At 39.0% G+C, this 22,552-nt stretch overlaps 1 protein-coding gene across 1 annotated transcript in view; it reads left to right on the plus strand.

The window, feature by feature from the left end:
• Positions 1-22,552, plus strand: part of ADCY1 (adenylate cyclase 1) — a 1,911,278-nt gene that overhangs the window by 666,754 nt on the left and 1,221,972 nt on the right. The window lies entirely within an intron of this gene.

The raw sequence follows: 22,552 nt of genomic DNA on the forward strand, positions 1-22,552 counted from the left end.
CAGCCCCAGTTGTCCTACCTTTAGTACACTCACAACTCCCTCCCATGTTTCCAATAGCCAACCCTAACCCAACACTACCTCTTCCATCTTCCCACTACTATCCACCTCCTCAACGAACATGTACAAGCGTACCCTACCTATGCTCACTGCGTAAACTCTCCTTGCATATCTTACATCCTACCAAAGCTCCATCATTCCCCCACTCAACCACTACCACTGTACTACTACTCACACCAACACTCATGTCTCACCCTCACTCAGCTCCCCTCCCACCAACTCAATAACCATCCCTATGCACCCCCCACATATTCTACCAACTATATTACTCAAACATAAAGCATCCCTACAACTTAACATAGTAACCCTCCCACCATACCTATTACCCACAGAGCACAATCATAACATTTCCCTAATAAACAAACACATTCAAAAACTGAGAAAACTAATAACCTCATGCATATCAAAACAAGTCCTAAGTGGAGACATCCACCCCAACCCTGGCCCTACCACCTCCAACTCCAGTCCTCATAATCGGACTACAAACCACAACTTCTCCCATATCACAGCCAATAGAAAGCCAAGTGACTTCCTTTAACTAAGCCTAAATATTAGAAGTATATCCAACAAAGTCCATGAACTTCATGCCACCATAGACTTGTACTCCCCAGATATAGTCATCCTGCAGATACTCCTCAGCTGGTCTACCCACCATCTCCCCCAAGAAACTATAATTTTAGGTGATTTCAATATTGACTGGCAATCCTGTTCTGGCAACCATCCAACCCATCATGTAATCCTTCATGGCTTTACCCAACTAGTCCAGTCGCCAACCAGGATAAATAAAAACTCCAGGAAGCACACTACCCTGGATTGGATACTAGTCAGTAAGAGCCCCCAGTCATATAACAAGCTGCTTATCAGACAGCCTCAGTGATCACTCACCAACATTCCTACTGAAAAAAATACGTATACCAAGCTAAACCTGTCATCTACCGTCAAATACGTAAAAAAATAAACTTTAAACCACTCACATTCATCTCATCCCTCAAAGAATGTAACTGGCATCCTCTAAAGTACCTCAGTCTTGATGACGCAGTTGAATTTTTTAATACGACTTTCCTCAGCATCCTTAATTACCATGTCCCCATAAGACTTTCCAGAACCAAAGCACAACCCTCCCCATGGCTACAGAAAACCACTAAGTCAGAAATGAAAAACAGGGATAAAGCCTGGGAGCACTGGCGCAAAACCAAAACCCCCTCAACTAGACAGAAATTCCTAGAACTACGCAATAGAGTCAAAAAGCTAATAAAACAGGACAAATTCCAATACTACCAGTCTGCCCTAGACTCCTCCCAACACAGCTCCAAACAATTCTGGTCCTCCATAAACTCCATCCTCCACCCAGGTAAAGTCAGTACCCCTCCTCCTAACATCCCTCACTCCTCCAAAAATATTGCTACCTCATTCAACACACACTTCACACAAACCATACTATCACTGGCTAAACAACACAACCCCCTCCCCTCCAACCCACACCTTCAACTAGTAATCTCCCCACTGCCTTCTCTTTTTCTCCTGTACATACCTCCAACATAAAAAAACTCTTAACTAAACTTAAGCCCACCAAATTAGCAACAGACAACCTCCCAAGTGAATACCTACAAATCGCGGCTGATGCTCTGGCTTACCCAGTATCCATCTTGATTAATCAATCTCTGTCAGAAAGTTACATTCCCACACTGTGGAAAGTATCACATATAATTCCCCTCCACAAAGGCGGCCCCTCCACAGAACTAACCAGTTACCGTCCCATAGCTATTCTCTCTCCACTCTCCAAAATACTAGAGAGTTGCATACAGTCTCAGGTCTCAGACTATCTCCTTACTAACAACCTCCTTTCCAATACTCAGCATGGTTTCCGACCAAACCATAGCACCTCCACTGCCTTACTCTCCTTTACTAACACTATCCTTCAGCATAAAAACAATGGCTATCTCTCCTCTGCTACTTTCCTAGACCTATCTAAAGCATTTGACATGGTCCCACACAAACAACTCATCTCTGTCCTCAATAACCTATCCTTCTCTCAGTCAGTCACCAACTGGTTTCAGAGTTACCTGTCTGACCGCCAACAATCCATTGTATGGCAGAATGACATATCTCCCCAACTACCTGTCTCCATAGAGGTTTCCCAAGGATCCATCCTTGGACCCCTACTCTTCTCTGTTTTCACCAATAATCTAGCCTCTGCCACAAAACATGGCACACTCATACAATACGCAGATGACTCAAACATCATCTGCTCAGCCCAGTCCCTACCCAAACTGCAAAAAGTCACACAGGAAGCCTTTTCCTCTATTGAAACTTGGTTATCCGATGCCCAAGTAATACTCAACCCAAACAAAACTAAACTACTCATCTTCCAACCCACCAAGCATACTCAAAACAACTCTCACTTTAACATCACAGCAAAAGACAACACCACTATATACCCAACTGAACACACCAAATTGCTAGGAGTGGAAATAGACAATAAACTAAAATTTGACATTCACATATCCATGACTATAAAAAAAGTCCACAAAAAACTAGGAGCATTATACAGAAATAAGCAACTTCTCACCAAAGCAGCAAAGATTTCAATAGCAAATTCCCACCTTATCTCCACCCTACTTTATGCCTCTCCAATATATACCAACCTAAGGCAATGCAATCTAAACAAGCTAGAGACCTGCTACAACAAAATCGCCAAATTCGCCACAGGGGCATCCTACCGTAGTCACAACTGTCTCTCACTTGCTGAACTGGGCTGGCTTGAACTCCCTCACCTCCTTCAATGGTATCAACTCTCACTCGCCCACAAACTAGTAAACCATCCACTAAATGTCCCATCCCTCCAGAATCTACTCCAACCCTATTGCACCACCAGACCACTAAGATCCAGCAACAAAAATCACTTGCAGATCACTAAAGCCAATAACTCTGCTGGTGAAGCACTATTCTCTTGCGCCATAGCCAAATTATGGAACTCCCTCCCACCCACAATTACCTCCGTACCATCATACACCCACTTCAAAACTTTACTAAAAGCGCACCTAAAACATGCTGGCTATGCCCTTGCAACTCCCACTCTAATATCATCCACCCCATCCAACCACTACCTTTCTTTCCACTCCACTAACTACCTTTATTATAGCAAGCTCAGATGCTCATAAGCCTAGTACTTATTATACAGCATGAACTTCTTCTTCTTGTAACATTTGTTAACGTCTGGTATGCACTTCACAGATAAAGATTCTAGTTGTCTACTGATGTACTATGTTCTTCATCTGTAAATATGTTTGTAATTATTTGCTGTGTTAATCAAATTGTTAATCGCTATGTAATCCAGTGTAACTACTGTCTGTTTATTTTAACTGTGGAGCTTTTCTCCCCAGGCCTCCGCTAAAAATGGACCTACGTCCAGTTGGACACTCCCGGTCAACAAATGTAAATAAATAATAAATAAATAAATAAAACATTCATTTGTGTAAGCAATTGGAAAGGCAGATATTAATGAATAGGTCTCTATAGCTTCAATGGATTATATATAATATAAATATGCTTGAATAACACTGTTATCCATGGTATTTGATCTACTAGTATTGATCAGTAACTGCTCTTCTGAGAAAGGGGAGGGGGGATAAATTTATTGACAAGTAACAGAAATCTTTTTTCATCATAGAATATTACATAAAATAATACAGTTTCTCAGTGCAGTATTCACCATACATTTTCAGCTTGGAGTACTAGATTTCTATAATCATTAAACAGTTATATTGTTAAAATGCATAGTATACAAATTGTAGAATTACCAAAAGTAACTAATTCTAAAACAGTACTGTCTCAATAAAAGCTTGCTTATCTGGAAAATAGCTAGTATCATATTATTTATCACACCTTCCTGTTAGGTAAAGTGTCAATTACAGTGTGGTATAAGATCAAAACAACATCAGTAGTCATTTTCAGTTTATGTTAACATTTAAGTAAATAGAGAAAAGTAACCATCCATTTATAAGCCACTAGTGTAGTCTTAGTATATATAAGTCTGTGATGGTTTTATGTTGTCATTACTTTGATAATATGTCTTATCACACTCAGTTAATACAGCCAGTTAGTATCTTTCATTTGCATTATGTAGTGGATGGAAGTACTGCAAAAACTTGAGTAAACATAATGTTTAAATGTTTATCAGATATCAACAGAAAAACCCTGAGGGTGTGTGTTGATTACCCTGTTAGTTTCAATACATAACTTATAGTCCACCATATACTCTGAGTCTAATATCTAGTAAGCTATAAATTAAGAATAAATTGTCCTTTACCAAAGTGTTCAAGAGCTAATACAATCAGTCGGGGAGGGGATACTTCAGTTTATTATGGGTGGTCATATAAAACTGTTAGTGGGGTCTAAATGAATTTGAAATTAAAGTATCACAACATGGTTTGTTTTGTGACACTGTTTATAGATACTCTGACATGCATTATTAAGGTTACATATTTTTTGGAATAGATCTAACAGTCTGTTGATATGCGCCATTATGAATATGAAAATTATATACTGACTGTAGCCCAGCACAAGTAAGACAGAGTAAATGCAAATATGGATTAATGCAATATAAAAAAGATATAACTGCATTTTATATCCAAATACATACATTTAATAATCAGCGTTGTTGTATGTTATTTGTTAGGTTTAACATCTCTAATTATAGTTACACTAAGCAGCTGCAGTGCAATATTAAAATGAAAAAAAAAACCCACACATTCTGTCATTCTCTATTCTTGCCCTACGGTGAATATAGTGTAATACATTGTTAGCTTAATTCATATCAGCTGTAATTTAAACAATATGCTGCTTGTACAAATCTATAGGCAGCCACACACTTGTACACACTCTCGTATATTTACACACACACACACACACACACACACACACACACACACACACACACACACACACACACACACACATACAGCTTTACCTATGCTTACAATTTTAACAATTAGTGTAATGCTTAAGTCATTAGAAGATGTCTTATTGCAAATGTATCCATAAATATTAAATTTAATGTTTAAACAGAGACTGCTGTAATAGTTTGATCTGTTAAAGATGTTCCCATACCTGATTTTATGCTTAAAATCTGTTTGTTTGTGTAAACCATGAGTGATGACTTAACATATTTCTAGCCTTTATGAAGTTTCTCGGTTGGTCTAGCCGGTCTGGAAGTGAAGAGTTCAAAGGTTAAATTTCACTTCCTGTAAGCTGTTACAGTGCATTCTACACGAAGAAAAGCTTTTGGGAAGGTTTAGGAGTGCGAGCTTGCTTCAAAAGATTCCACAGTGATATTTCAGGTATGAAAGCGGAAATATTGATCTAAAATTGAAGCTTTTAGATTAAAACTCCCACAAATGCATGGAGTTTACCACATGCAGTTGAAACAGCCATTTTTTTAAGTGCTGTAAAGTTAGTTCAAAAACAGAAAGCATCTAGGTTCACAGATCCATTGTTTTCCATGTAGTATAGCTAGCAAAACCCATTTAATGTAGTAAACACCACCAAATGCACCAAAATAAATTGTTTTTACATAGTTCTTTCAAATAAACATAATAGTAAAGGCAAAAAACTTACTTGCGTTCAAATTATAGAGTGGTGTATTACTTCTTTAATATGAGACCCTCCTTATAAGGACAGAGCCAGACATTTGAAATCAACATCATTTAGTTATAAAAGTCTGCCTGTCATTTCATTGTTTTTATTTATTTTTTTTAGCTATTTAAGACATGAAGGGCCTTAATAAAATTTTGCTAAATATGAATAGTAGAATATAAAGATTATATGACATCTGCATACTTTCTAAGGTTCATCTTATTTAGTTAATAAGCCAGTATTGCTTTCTATTAATAGATTATATTACAAAGTTATTAAAGTTGGTAAAGTCATAAGTAATATAGTAATTTACCTTGTTTTTTTAAGTAGATGATCCTGAGAGATGTAGAGTAATAATTTATTAAAAATAGGAGAGAGGTAAAAAGGTATTTTATTAGGTTATCTGTCTCCAGATTTTACATTTTCTTTCACAGTCCAGTCAGATTTAGCTGCTTGTCTCTTTAAAGTGGAAGAGGTATCCATTTGTTCTTCTATGGCTATTACGTTTTTCTTCTTTATAAAAGTATTAACTTCATCAATGGTCTCAAAAGTTTTTTTCCCCTCTGGAAGGTAGAGTCTTATCTTGGCAGGATATACCAGTTGTGTCTTGATACCACCTTGTTTTAGTGATTTAATAATGAATGAAAGCTTTTCTTTTTGTTATGACAGCCGAGGAATAATCATTGTCAAATCTTTTTGTCTGGTCATTTATTTTCAATGGAGAAAGAGCCCAAGCAGATTTTAAGATGAGATCTTTGTCCTGACTAGAGATGAATTTTATCATGATTGACCTTGGATGGATACTTTTACCAGTAGAAGGAATTGCAGATAAAGATCTATGGGCTCTTGATACCAAAGGAAAGAGTCTCCGGTAGGTTTAAGGTTTTGGGAAGCCAAGCAGTTAAAGAAAATCACTGTGTTGTCTCCTGCCATTCCCTCTGGTATGCCATAAATTTTTATGTTGTTCCTTCTGAACCGTTTTTCTGAATCATCAGTTTTGCTGATGAGTTTGGTATTTTATTGTAAAAGGAGTTCAATATTTTTTCCCCTTCTATTAGTCTGCGGTCAATCTCTAAAACTGACTCTTCCACTGCTGCTATTTGAAATTTTTGTTATTTTAAAATGTCATTTAGTAATTCAATCTGCTTGGTTGAGTCTTCTTTGATCTTATCCACTTTACGCTCTAGTTAGTCTATTTTTAGCAGTAAGTCCTGGATATTTGTGAGAATTCAGTGTAGTTCCTTTTTCATAGAATTCTCCTGCTGAATGGATTTAAGAAGACTCATCTTTTGTCAGTTGTAGCTCCCTCTTTCTTCTTTTGTTAATTTTGACAGGAAAATATAAAGTAAAAAAATAGACCAATATGGATCTTAAGGCTTCTAGATTGTGAATCAGCTGTTTTGGTATTATTTTGGGTCTATATCACAACATCAAATATGTGAATATCGAACGCTCACATGAACGAATATTCATGTACTCGAAGTTTATGAATATTTTTTGCGGTACAGTGAAGATCAGGATTTTTGCCCTTTTCTCACTGTAGTGCGAGCTCAGAGTAGAAATATATATTTAGTAGGGGGAGTGAGGGGCGCAGGCCCCCACAATACAATTTTTGAGTACATGAATATTCGCTTATGTGAGCGTTCAATATTCACGTATTCGATTATGTGATATAGATGCTTATTTTTGGTGATTTTTTTCAAATAATTCCTGTTTGAAGGTTTATATTACTGCAGAGCAGAGAAATTGTGCTGCCTTTAGCTTGCCATCAAAGCCAAGTACTTTAATTTTCTTTCCTCGCTTATATTTAATAGCTAATCACAGTTATCACAACTTATACCATCCACCTCACTCAACTATCTAATCCTATCCCTCCTATGTTCATAGGCCAGTATTCTATCTCCTCTTTCTCTGACATATCTCTCTACAAAGCTACATACCATGCTTCTCTTAAATATTACTGCATCTTACTCTTCCTGTTTTATCACCTTACAACTTACCATACATCACTCAATGTTATACACATTTTTCTGTCTATGTACTTCACATCAAACCACTGAAATCACCCCACTTCACCAATAATCGCTTCAGCGACAAGGACTCACCTTATCTTTACTTCAAATTCAAATTACTAAATCCTCACACCTACTGTACCAAAATAAAATTAACTGCTAAAGTTAAACCAAACAAGCTTATCAAACTTATTCATTTTGTGTGTCTCTCTCTCTTACCTCTCTGTGGGTATATTTATCCCAACCCTGGCCCCTTCTTCTATCCTGGATCCCCACTAGCCTCCGAAACATATCCTAATCCACACCCCCTCTTACTCAGCCTACCCATCTCTTACCAAAACAGAGACTACACCACCATTGCCAAATTCATCAAATTCCCAACCCACGTATTTTAAACTTACCCAAACGGCTTAAATTAATTTCCTGAAATACTTGTAGCATCTATAATAAAAATTCAGAACTCCATGTGTGGACCTCCCAAAATACACTAGATATTCTTGCCATAACTGAAACATGGCAAAAAACCCATATTCTTGACTCTGAAATATCACTCCCTTTTTAAATTATCATCAGGGCTGATAGAACTCAACAAAAAAGGTGATGGACTAGTTTTACTATACTATCTTGAAATCCTACCATGCAATAAACCTATTCTTAAATTCCACAACGCTGAACTCCTCATCTCCCATCTTAAACTAAATAACCATAAACAACTTTGTATTACAGTACTCTGTATTCCTCCCAGGTAATAATTCTACAACCCTGGAAAACATCCTAATCTGGAACTTGCAAACAATTTCTAATGAAAGATAATCCTAGGTAAGGTTAATTTTGATTGGCAGATTATTTCCACAAAATATCCATCAACTAGTCTAGACCTGTATGGATTGACTCAACTCATTTCCTTCTTCACATGTTATAACTATCCCAAAAACAGTGGCTCAATTCTTGTCTGCAAGTTGGTGCCCACTTTCACTAAGTATGTCTCCACTGGCACCGTCTCTGATTCCCTCAGTGATCACCTCCTTGGATATGCAGATACACTTGGTACTATTCATGTCAAACAATACTTACTTAGAACTTCCTGTAACCTCACTAATTTTAACCCAGAGATGAAGGGAAACGTGTTTCTTCTGTATTCTTTAATTTCTGTAAAGCTTTTGATCTAGTATCTCACTAAAAACTCTTGTACCGTCTGTCTTGCCTGGGTATATCACAACCCTCACTACAATGCTTTAACAGTTACTTAACTGACAGATACCACTCTGTTAAATGGCTTTCCACATTTTCTCCCTTCCTTCTTGTCAATACTGATGTGCCACAGGGCTCCATTCTCTGCCCTCTATACTTTAATATTTTCACTAACTAATTCCTTTAAGGCAATAAATCACTTAACCCCTTCTAATACCACACTGTATTGTACTTCTTAAATTGCTATACCTGCTTCTAATTAGCTCAACCTAATTACTATTGCATCACTACTTCTCTATTAGCACTCAAACTTACTTATCTCTTCTAATACTCTTTCTAATCCTCTTATCACTCTATTGTATTTCTTAAATTACTTCTACCTATCTTACACTGCATTGTTTCTAACTGTAAAGTCTCAATGCAAAGCTTGTAAATTTGTTTTTGAATATCAATACAAATTTTATTATACTAATATTATGCTATGTATTCACTGAAACCTCATTATAAAATTTGATATTGTAAATATTGATTGCATTAAATATACATGGGAGCTTTTCTCCCTGGGCTACCACTGAAAAGGGCAGTCAGACTTTCTTAGTAAACAAATGTCAATAAATAATAAATTCATATGCTAATGATTACAGTTTAAGTATATACACTTGAAAAAAAGTTTTTACTACTCTGATACTGAAGCCTGAGAAGAGTTTGGATTATTTTATTCTCTTCTGGAACCTAAATACATCCTGCATATTTTTCATTTTAAGCCTGAATGATTTTGGTAAAGCCATTAATGTCCTTTAAATCTAAGCATGGGATCATTTAGCACTCTTTTAACTGCTGCATTGCGTCAACTAAATATTAAGGCGCTTTATTTTATGCTCTTTCTGTTATATTTGTTTACCACATCTTAGCAGTAAATGACTGCTTTTATGTGGAATGAGCCCCTTAAAAGTAGGCTTGGCAAACAACTACACATACAGGTAAAATATAAGTGTATGAAAGATATGAGGTTAGTTTTAGCAAAAATATCTGAATTAGGAGCAACTTCAACAGGGAAAAGCTGGTAATTTATAAAGGCCTTAAAAGTATGAGGTTATTATTTTCTGGCAAAAAATATTTGGGTAATGAATATCCTCAACAGAGTAGCAGAAACCATTTGATATAAAACCTTGTAAAAAGGGGTCTTACATTTAAAATTACTGGACTATAAGTCCCATAAAAGTGGTCTCTGGCTAAGTTTCAGGAGTGATCCACCCATTGAGACAAAGTATGAAGTATACTACAAGTTGATTCGAGCTGCTAGACATCTTTGGAGACAAAATGTAGCTGAAAATTAAAAATATAATAGCAGAACTGTAAAGTAAGACACCTGGTATAATGATTAGGCATAACATTTATAAAAATGAAAAATATCTGGGAAGTAATTGAAAACATGAATCAGACTTGACCCAAACTGGAGACTGCTTTAGTGAACAGAATAGTAAGTGAAAAGGAATCCTTGCTTGGGTATTTGATGGATCATATGAAGCAACCTTTATGAAAGTGTTATCTAAATGTTTTTAATTCATGTTTTTATTCTATTTTAACTCTAGTTATTATCTGTTATGGTATCTTTTATTTGGTGGAGTGAACAATAATTCTTGGTTTGATCTGTAATTTTAAAAATCTTAAGATTTTAACCCACCATTTAAATACATCTGTTATAATCTTAGAAATTTGTGAATCAGAAATGACCCAAACCAGTGGTGTACCCACATTTCCATACAAATGATGTGCATTTCAAACCACCAATCTGGAAACATCTAATCAATTCCCCACAACACTTCTGATTACTCCTGCGAAGAAACCCCTTCAAGCAAAGGGAAATCATATGTGGCAGTCCTCCAGCAGGGAATAAATAAATAAGTGGGTTGCTGAAATGACTTTCCATGCAGAATGCTTCTTTGTACTACCCAGTTTTAGCAGTTACTTTATGAATCCAACTGATGTTAAAAATTAGTCAGGTTTATCTGATAACAAAGATGCTAGAGAAGAGAGAGATACAAAACACAGGCATTGCTGTAGTTACAAAAATATCCTTTGCACGATTTATTAATTAATTATTTATTTATACATTTATTGGCATTTAATATACTTTATTTACTATAAGTACTTATTATGCTTAGCACTTAACAAAAAACAGTGAATTGCATGTAGCAAACAGAAAGTAAATATTAGAATTAACACTGCACCTGTGATTATCTTCAGATTCAACTCAAAATATTAAAATAAATGGTTCATAGAAATTAAAAAGGAAAACAGGAGCGAAAATACTTTGAAATCTCTGAGTGTGTGCAAATACGTGTACACAAACACACACGCGCGCACATTTTTTTTTTGTTTATTAAAAATGTATGGGCACAGTTGTGATAGAACTGTCAGCAAAAGTGGCCTGACCTTATTAATACAAACGAAAACACAAAAAGTTGGGAAACTAAATTATGGAAAAAAATGCGAAGGTTTAATATGTAAAACAAAAATCTTATTTTACAGTTAGGCTACTAAAACATCAGATAATAACAGGACAGTATTAGCCTGTCTGTGCTATTAAAATTATACTATAAGAAGCGTAACTATATCTGATAATTAATGTAGGACTTTTGGTCTACCTCTCCATAAATGGTTAAAGATAAAAATAGGTTTGGACAAAAAGAGATAATTATTGGAAGGAAAAGGTAGCTTAAAGTGGGTGATTACTGAAATGTGAACCTGTCATACAGCCCATAGGTTGCTGGTTGATAAGGACAATGATAAATTTATTTCTGCATTTTTCCTGTGGTGAGCATAACAGATTATTTTTATTATTTGTTGGGTAAGTAGGCTAGTACTTTGACTCTTCTCAGGCATGATTTGGAGCACAAGAGCTTCCTAGCTAAAGAACACAGCTAAAGAAGACAGGCAGGGAAATTAATACATTTCCTTAGTGCTTGCAAGATCATCGACACAGTGATTATCAGGGTAAAATAGCACATAGTTGTTGAGTCTTTCAGCTTTTCCCGGTTAGGGGTCGCCACAGCGGAACTCTGGTCTGCTCATGATTGGCAGTAGAGTTTATGATGCCTAGTTGCCAGCCCGACACCCAACCTTCAACGAAGGCATGCCCATTCACGCTCGCACCTACCTGAATGTCTTTAACGTAACTCGACTGCTGGGATGGGATGCAGACTCCATACAGAAGGCACTCCAGCCGAGAATTGAACGGGAGAACCTCTTGCTGAGGTGACAACGCTAACCGCTGCACCACCATGGCCAAGTGTGTTTGTCTATTTCAGCATATCTACTTGCCCTGTAGTGCAGTCTGAACTGCTTACTCACATGTCCCATTTTCTCTCACATAAACAAACAATATAATATGTATGTACATGTGTTTATTATTTATTTAAATGCAAAAAAAGAACTATTGTAAAAATATTAAAATGTAGCATTTATGTCCCAAGCTTGGAAGAATAAAAGGATGTTAATAAGTTAAAAAAAAGTAAATAAAATTGTTTTCATAGGATCATAGGAAGCTAGTAGGCTAATAGCCCTAGGGACCTTATAAGCCTGGCGAAGTACAACCCCTGTTCCCAAGAATATCAAGGTAGTTAATGGAACTACGTCAACAACTACTGCCCCGTCCAAGATGGACACATGTGAAACTCCCAGAGTGAATTTGTGGTTTCCCATCCACCCATCCAGATTATGTTTAAATAGGGTCAGCAAGGGTCTCTGCTTCACCTGAATTGGAATTCTGTTCCAGAGGAAAGGTAACCTCTGTGAGACATAGCTCTCTCTCCAGCAAGTCTTGTTGATGTCACATATTAGGTTGAGTTCCCTAGAGCAAGTGCATCTTATACCATTTGATTTACAAATGTGCAGCATTTCCATTAGCGTAGGATCTGAGATTGCTTTATAATCAAGGCAGAGGTCACCTCTGAGTAGTCTGTACGACACAGCGTATAGTGACAGTGATTTTAGTCTGTCAGCATATGACATATGTTGAAAACCCTGAATTTTCTTTGTAAGAAACCTTTGAGGTCTTTCCTGTTACTCAGGTGCCTGTTAAAGTGCATACCAAAGGTAGCATTGTACTCCGTTATTGGTTTGATGAGTGAGGAGTACAAGGGGGTTATAACCTCTTTTGTTCTGGATGCAGTGCCCTTACTTATGAGGTGGGCAATGTAGAAAGCCTTTCGTACCACTGTTGAGATATGGTGGTCAAAGGAAAGGTTGCTCTCAACTTGTGTGCCCAAATCTCTCACCACTGATTGTGTGTTTAGGGTGTCGTTATTAATGTGGTAATCTGCAGGGACACTGACCTTACTGAGGGGGATGATGGTACATTTTTTTGCATTGAGTTTTAGCCCATGACTTTGGCACCAGTCATTTGTCTAAGTCCCTCTTGTAGGATGTTGACATTGTTTGGGTACTCGATGACACACCCAGTTTGCAATCATCAGCAAATTTTGTCAGCCATAGGCCTATTGCTTTAGCTTGTACATCCAAGAAGTAGATTCCAAATAATATGGGCCCAGCACCAATCCCTATGGAATACCACTGGTTATGGGTCTGCTGTTGGAGGTAGAGTCACCTATTTTGACTGTGTGCATTCTGTCGGTGAACCAGTTTGCACCCCACCTGACGATATACGGGTTGATCTCTAGCTGGGTGAGTTTATCAAGGATGTCTGAGTGGGGAAAAGTGTCAAAGGCCTTGACCAGGTCCAGGTTAGCTGTTTGCATGTATTTACCTTTGTCCAGAGCTTTGGTGACTGTCTTAAAGAGTCCACCAAGTTTAAGAGGCAGGATCTCCCTTTAATGAAGCCAGAGTGGGTTGGTTCACACATTTGGAGGCCTCCTGTATCTTTGTTGATAAGGTCCATGATTATTCTTTCCATAGCCTTGCAGATTGGGCTGGTCAGGCTTATGGGTCTGTAGTTCCCAGGGTTCGTGGAGGTGCTTCCTTTATGTAACGGGGTGATGGTTGCTGTTTTCCATTCAGCAGGTACAAAACTAGTGCTTAGACTGTGGTTACAAAGAGTACCCCGCGGTGCAACTAGTTCCTGTTTTAATCCATTTAGAATGCAACCTGGGATATCATCAGGTCCCATAGAGGGGGTTCCTATTACGTGATCGAAAGTATAAAACTTCGAACACCACAAGATCGAACTTGTATATTCAAAGTTTTATAATTTCAAACACACAAAAAAAAGAAACGGACAGAAAGTAACTGTCGTAAGCACACCCCCCGGCTCTTTAAATATACCAACTCCGAGATTGCACTACAGTGGAGAAAGGGAATATTTCCCTTTACTGCACTGTAGCACAATCTCAAAGTTGGTATATTTAAAGAGCGGGGGGGGTGCAGAGGGGCTTGCCCCCCCCTGCTTACAACAGTTATTGAGCTGTTTTTTTTTTTTTTTTTTTTTTTTTTTTTGTTAATTCGAATTGCTGACACTTTGAACACTTGTGTTCGATGTTTTCAGGTTTGATGTTTCAACAATTTGATAACACAATAGGAACCCCCATAGAGGCTATGTTTTTGGCTTTGGAGAGAGCTTTTATGACCTGCTCCTTGGAGATACTAGGTGGAGGGCAGGTGGTAGGGATGCTTTGGGGATATGTAGTGGGGACAGGGGGGAGAAGTTTTCTCTGAACCTGTCAGCTAGTAGTTGGCTATTTCTGTGGGTTCAATAAATGTGGTGCCATTAACAACCAGTTCTGCACAGATCTGTTTTTTCCTTTAAGATTTTTGATGTAGCTAAAGAAGGCCTTATGGTTATCCTTAATGAAGGAGGCTAATTTGGATTCATAGTTAATTTTAGAATGCCTTACAAGATGTCTTATTTGTTTGTTTATGCCAAGGAGAGAATCCTTCCAGTTCAGAGACTGTTTTTTTTCTGATCTTGGACAGCAGTTTCTTTCTCTTATTGTGTAACCTGTTAATGGTAGATGTTCACCAGACAGGCTTGTTCTTTTTTGAGGATCTTGTTTTGATCCTATTATGTACGGTTGAGTGAATACATTTGTATGGATGCTTATACAAGGCATTGGTGTAAATCCCAGTATAGGTTTCCATGCCGTCAGTAAAAGCAGGGGCTATGAAACTATTAATGCTATCATGTATCAGATTGTAATTGTCTTTGGAGAAGTTTCTTAGTCTAGTTGCTGATAATGGGTGGGTCAGATGTTATTGTTACTCCTAATGAGAATGATTTATGATCAGACCTCACTAGGGAGGGCCGCACACATGGGGTGGTATAGTGATCACCCATGTTAGTGAGCACCAGATCCATGATGTTTGACCCCCTTGTGGTGGTGTCAACGAAGTGTTCCAGGGCATTGGAGTTGATGAAGTCCAAGAACCTTTGAGCATGTGTGTTAGTACACGTATAATTTACTCAATCTAAGGATAGGTAGTTAAAGTAACCTAAAACCAGGGTATTTGGTTCTGTCTTGAGCAATTCAAGTAGATCTAAGTATACAGTGTGGGTATCATGGATCATGGAGGGGGTCCTATAACTGACAATTACTTGGAGAATGATTTTTCCTGCAGTCAGTTGGACCTGGATTAGTTCAAGGGACTTGTTTTGTTTAACCAATCTAGAGGTGCATTTATCATAGATGAATATTGATACTCCACCTCCTTTAGTTCTTGCAGTTTCAGTTTATGATCTGAATGTGTGGAAGGCATTATAACCCAGTATGGCCTGGATGCTTTCTGTGGCATTAAACCAAGTTTCTGTGACTGCACAGATGTCAGCATCTTCAAAGGTGAGGGCTGCTTCCACTGAGTGCAGTTTTAGGTTTAGTTTCTTAGCATTTAGCAGGAAAACCTTGAGGTTCCTTTTTGAAGGTATGTTTACATTGCAAATGTTGTTGTTGTGACATTGCCTAAAAAAGGCACTATGGGGAGGAAAGAGCCATAGCCAGTAACTGAAATCCCAGAGGTGACAGATGAAGACCATCTCTAGCAAAGCAATGTGGTCTGTCTACCATGTCATCCCAGACTGATAGGTACTGGATCCCCTTAGAATGACACCAGAAACTAAGCCCATTGTTAAAGTCAATTATTTTTTTTTTCTATTGTGGTATGATCTTAGGTGAAGGTAGTATGCTGCTTAAGGCTAGGGCCTTACCTGCTTGAGACACACATTCAGAGAGCTCAGTAATGTTTATTTTCATATAGTCCTGTGAGGTATGTCTCAAGTCATTCACACCAGCATGAACTATGACGGAGTCATAACGGTACTTATGGAGAAGTTTGAGTGTGTGTGAAATCTGGCAGATCCAGCCACCCAACAGACAGCTGATTTTAACCTTTTCCTTGTCCAGCCTGGTGAGTGTGGCATCTGTGTGTCTCACTATAGAGTCGCCTTTGACCAAAGATTTGGTTTAGATGTGCTTTGCCTTAGGGGCTTGCTTGGTGAGACACTTGTAGTTGTGGTTTTATGTGTATTGAGTGCTGTAGGTACTGTATTAGGTGTAGCATGTTTGAGTTGCTGAGGTCTCTGGTGTTTAGGTAGCTTTCTGTGAGTACCTCTGCTTATGGTAGTTTGTGTGTTGAGAGTATGGTTTGTGCAGGAGGTGTAGTATGTGGGCTGACAGCCAGTTCACTGTCACTATTTTGTGAATGAGAGAGCGAGGATTCCAAATTCTTAGTGTATATGCATCTCTTACAAATTGAGTTTGAATGGTTTAGGAGTAGTGGGTTGTCAGTGTACATAAGGCAATTGCTACACTGCGTCAGGATTCCCGTGTGAATTATGCTGGCAGGAGAAATGGAGACGAACTGGCCATCATAATACTAGGTATAAATTTCCTTTCTTTAATGAAGAAGGATGTGGTTTAATTGGGTGCTTAATGCTGGGTCTATACTATTGGGGCTGTTAAGGGGTATGAGTCTATTAAGGATTAGGAGATTTCAGTTAAAGTGGCAAATGCTGTGGAAACCTCAGCTGAGGTGCTCTCCGAGCAGCTAAGCACAATTTAAGGGACTCCTTAGTTGGAATGCAGGCATCCTCTAAGGAAAAATAAATCTACTTTAGCTTTTGTGTCTATAACCGCCAGTGGTTACCTCCACTGCACGGTGCTACACAAATGTGCGCAATGCAGAAACAGATGCCTCGGATTGCTCAGATGAAGATAGAGTAGTGGCTGTTTGTCAAACTCTGTGGAGCAGTATTAAAACAGGTGCAAACCTGCACAAATGCAGGGCTTATGTAGCAACTTTGAGAACCCTTTTTCTTTAAACAAGTTAAGCAATTTTCAAACAAGCTGGCCAATGGAAATGCTCAATACTGAGCCTTATTTCAACAATGTCCAACTCAGATGGGTCCTTTACTACAGTCTTCTGTCACAAGGGTGCAGGGGCCCCCTCTTAATCTAAGATGGCTGGTTTTAGTGCCCAGATAATGCCAACCAGTCTAGTTTCAGCAAATCTGAGTCTAACCTATGTTATAAAATACACAAGTACTAGGAAAATACAAAGTACAGGAAAAACAGTCTCAAACAGTAAACAGTTGAAGCAGTGAAACAGCAAAGCAGTTACAATAGCTAAAAAAGTTAAAAGTATGCAGCAATTCAGTAATACACAGTTTAAAAGTGCAGTACAGTGAATAAAAATACTTATTTTTCTGTAGATTTCAAAGGATGCCTTGGATTGCATTTGGATTCACCCCATAGATTAGAGAGAGCACACCAGTCCTAGAACAACTCCTGTAAACTGAGCACAGGCCAATTGTACAAAAAAAAGTGGGGTTGTGAGAGACTTTCCAAAAGAAATAGTATCTTCTGAAGGAGGCTTGAGAGTCACATACTGTAATCAGGAAGTGTAGCTGATTCCAAAAGAGGGAACATGGAAAGCATGGAAGAGCCATGACCTGAGGGGCCTTACCAGTGAACAACACATCAGTGGGTCCCTTAAGTAGGCAGAATCCAGACTGTGTAGGGCCTTGAAGGTAAGATTAAGAATCTTAATGACCAAATCAGCAGTAGACAACGTAGGTCCTGCAGTAAGACATTAATACCATAGGTGTAAGGTGCTTTTACTGATAATCTTGCAGTACAATTCTTCACCCATTGCAGATGAGTGAAGTCCCCATCTGTCTGTCCAAGCTAAATGCAACTGCAGAACCTAAGAGTTGCAGTAGCCTAGATGAGATGCCTGTAGAGCAGGTATCATTATTACAAAGTCCAATAATGTAATTTTGCTAATGATTTGTGTAGTTTTCACTACATGAAACTATGATTTCTTGACGACAGCTGACACCTGTATCTTCAATGCTAAATTTGCTGTCAAGAACTGCACTCAGATTTTGAACTTGATTCCAATATCTTCTGTTCATACGTATAGGAAGGGAAGAAAGGTAGGTAGATATGGGGTGATTATGGCATGAAGAAAAAAGAGGAAGTATGGACAGAATATGGCATTAACCAGTACTGCCTTGGTCTTTGTATAATTTAGTTTTACTCCACTTATCCACTAGTAGATGTAGTACAAGCAATCTTCTTGACAGATAAAGACTAATACAGATTCCTGAGAAAAGGATAAATCTGAATATAATCTTGATAAGACTGGTGTTGAATACCCCTTTCTTTTAAGATGCCCTCAGTGGGCAGAATATATTCTTTGAACTGGTGCCAAGCTGATCCTGAATCAGCCCGTATTCCAGTGTGTGACTTTGGAAAGAATGGTCACTAGAGATCATACAGTGTTTGTGGCCTGAAAGGAAAGAAACAAAGCAGTGAAAGATGGTGACAGAGAGAGAATCACAGTCGATCCTTGAAAGCCTCAGAGGAGCATACTCTTCAGTGGTAGGAAAATGCTGACAATTTGATGGTGATCTGAAATGGTCAGTTATGGTGTCATAAGAAATTAAGGAGGACTAAGGCAGAGTATAACTACTGAGGAGGTCTTTAATACTAACCCCCATGCCCTCAAGGATCTGGTCAAATAGTGGTGGTATAATTTCAGTATCAATGCTTTGTAAACCTCTTCTTTGGTCCATCTCAGTAGCAGGTGGAAACACCACTGGGAACTGTAAGGTGAAATGAAAGGTTTAGTGACCAGTCTAAAAAAATGGTTCTTTATCTAAGTAACTGGTTTCCAGATGACACTGGGTCACCAAGTCTAGGGAATGTCCAACTTTTTAGGTAGGAGTAGTAATTACTTCAGAGAAACCAAATCTCCTGGTATGACTAAGAAGTTCCATAACAAGTTCACCCGTCTCATCATGAACTCGTGCATCGTAAGCCACCAGAATCAGCCCTCTTAGGCATTAATGCTCTAGGTTAATTAGACAGTGATCAAAGTTTTGCAGTCCAGCATATCTCAACTGGTAACAACTTCATTACAGTTCCATCAAAACTAGTAAATGTCTTTGCTGAGGGATTCTTTAACAAACAGTCAGCCAGCAGACTTGCTCATCTTCCAGATATTAAAGTGTCTGGAAAATGTCCACTAATTTCAGCTGAAGCCATCAATAAAGCCTTCCATTTTATTAAGCCTCATTTAGCAGTTGGTCCTGATGGCCTCAGTGGTTACGTTATGAATGGAATAGCTGGCCTCCTGGTGCCATGTAATTTGAACTTGTTTTAAAGATCCATTTCAGACGTATTTATGCCAAGTATTTGTAAAGAAGCCATAGTGGCATATGTACTGAAAAGTCAGTCTGGTAATGCTATTGACATTTTCAGGCCAATTAACCTAACCTGTATATTAGGCATATTTTTGAATGCGTACTATCACTCCTTTGATTTTAGCTTACACATTTTCCAACATAGGTTTCTGCCAGGGTGCTCATGTCTAAATAATCTAATAAGCTTCTATGAACATGTTATCAGTACACTAGATTTTTGACTTGCACCAGGTATAATATACTTAGACTTAGTTAATGCATTCAGTTCTATTCCCATTGATACAATATTGAATATACTGGTTAATTAGAATGTTGAATCTAAATAATTAGGTGGATAGCTAACTGGCTATTGGACAGAAAACACACAGTAAGACATATGAACTTTCTTTCAAACTACAAGTTCATCCAAGTGGGAGATCTTCATAGATATGACCTGGGTACTCTATTTTTTTGGCTTACTAATATCTGATTGTCCATCCAGTGGGAATACTTGGATAAGCAAATTTACAAATTACATCATAGTTACCAACATCAACAGTCACTGTATTCCACAATGATATCATAGTTAACATCATCAACAGTCATTGTACTTCTCAGTGATATCATAGTTATCAACACCAACAGTCACCATATGCCTTAATGATACCATAGTGATATTCCAATATCAGCAATCACTGTATTCCTCAATTATATCATAGTTACCAACATGAACAGTCACTGTATGCCTCAGTGATATCATAGTTTTCAACACCAACAGTCACCGTATGCCTCAATGATACCCTAGTTACTGATATACCAATATCAGCAGTCACTGTATTCCTCAATTATATCATAGTTACCAACATCAAAAATCTCTGTACTCCTCAATATCTTCATACCATCCTTAATTGGACTATCACTATGAGTATGATGTTTAACGGCTAGAAGTGCATTATGAGGACCTTTGAGAATCAGAATTATATGCACCATATGCCTTTGACAATTCTCTTATAGAATAGTATTTCCCTAGTGAGTGATTTGGGGATCTTAGTGGACTGTACATTTTATTTTGACAAGCATATTAAATTAATCATAAGAAGGTATTATGGCCTAATTTGAGATATTATGTGCAGTGTTACCAGTAGAGATAAAAACTTTCTGATGTTATTTTTAACAGCTGATGTTATGTGATCCTATCTCGCCTACATTCTGTACTGATGGGTTCGGAGCCGATCCCTCAGCTCCGACTCGGCACGCTTATGCTATAGAGCGAGGCCTCTTATTGGCTGAGCTATCTTTATCCCAGGATGCACCACCACTAATCCCCCAGATCTCGTTTGCCGCTAACAAGCTTAGACGTGGTCTCAACTTGGCTGGGCTAAGTACTATTTATTTAGGCTTTTTCCTGTCACAAATTTCCTTTCTTTGAACCCAAAAGCTGTTTTAACAGCTATTGTTGTTATATTTGTGTGATTGGTGAATTTCTATTGAAAATTCGTGATTTTTTTAGTCAGGGAAGGTTTCCCGTTTTAGTTAGAGGGGCCTTCCCCTGTTGCTTTGCTGCTTGTGTCTCTTTCTTGGGTCAAGTACCCGTTTAAGTTAGAGGGTCTTGACTCTCTTTCTCTTTTTCTGTCTGTTAAACTGTTTAGTGTTTAAAAAAAAAAAAAAAAAAAAAAGAAATTTTTGTTAAAGTTGTTGGATTTAACTTTACCTTGTCTAGTTTAGTGTTTTTGTCACTTAGATAGGTTCTGTGGTAAAACAGTTATGTCTAAAGAACACAAACCCTCCGGGTTTAAGAAATGCACGAGGTGTGGTTTTAAAATGTCCATAACGGACGACCACTCCTCGTGCGTCTATTGCTTAGGTGCCAAGCACCTACAAGAGTCGTGTAGTGTCTGCCACGCGTTCTCTTCTAGGGTACTCCAGGAGAGGAAGAACAAATGAATCCTCAAGGGATTAATCAAGCCTTCCTTCGAGGAGGCTTTATCTTCCTCTCCGTCTCCTTCTAAAAAGAAGAAAGCGTCGGCTCCGACCAGTCAGTCGGAACCGACCGCTAAAAAAGCTAAGCAGACTTCTCCATCGGCTCCACGGACTTTGGAGCCGAGGTCGGAATGGTCTGCCTCGATGCCTCCAGCCTCGACCCCTCTGGTTTCGGAGCCGAGGTCTGGGGCATCGAGGCGGGTCACCCTCATCGGCTCCACTGATATTGGAGCCGATAAGGGTTACCGGCTCAGACTCTTCCCCCTCGGAGCCGAAGTCCTTATCGGCACCGAGGGAAATTTCCTTGAAACCTTCCTCGGAGCCGATAGTTGTTGAGTCCATTCGGAGCCGGTCCCCGAGCCCTTCGGAGCCGATGGAGAAATCGGTTCGGGCCCGATCGGTATCCTCTAGATCATCCAAGATGTCTGATTCGGACATCGACAGGGTGCTCCTTCGACTCTTCCAGTCTCCGGTGTTCCAAAAGCTAGTTTCGGCTCCAGCCCATTTGGCTTCGGAGCCGATGGTCCACTCCCCTACTGTGGTTCCTCCTCCAACAGCTTCGGCACCGTTGGAGCCGGCACTGGTGGAACCTGTGGAGGTGTTAGGGTCGGGCCCGACCCTTGCTCCAACTCCGGCTCTTGGGTCGGAGTTCAGTACACGGACTTCTTCCTTCGGCCCTGGTGGGGAGGCTTCGGGATTGATGCTTTCGGTCCCAAGTCTCCCTCTTGGTTCGTCGGCGGTGGGAGTGCCGTCCACTGTCATGGCCACGGAGGTGGGACCCTCCCAGGATTCTGGTGGTCCTGCCTTCAGGGCTATGAGGAGTGCTTTAGCCAAATCTTCCTTGGCTACCTCCACAGTTTCCCCAGCTCCTTCCCTGCATACAGAGACTGGGTCGTTGGCAGTCCCCCTGTCCTTAGACAGCGGAGCCCCCGGGCCTCAGGTTACCCCCGCTGGAGTTTCTCCCCCTCCTGGAGGTCCTTCTGAAGCCTCTTCGGAAGAACCCCCCAGGAAAAGATCGTGCAAGAGGAAGCACGTTGACTCC

This window comes from Protopterus annectens, chromosome 3.part0 (genome assembly GCF_019279795.1).
Source record: "Protopterus annectens isolate FY-2018-M chromosome 3.part0, PAN1.0, whole genome shotgun sequence".
Classification (NCBI taxonomy): domain Eukaryota; kingdom Metazoa; phylum Chordata; order Ceratodontiformes; family Protopteridae; genus Protopterus; species Protopterus annectens.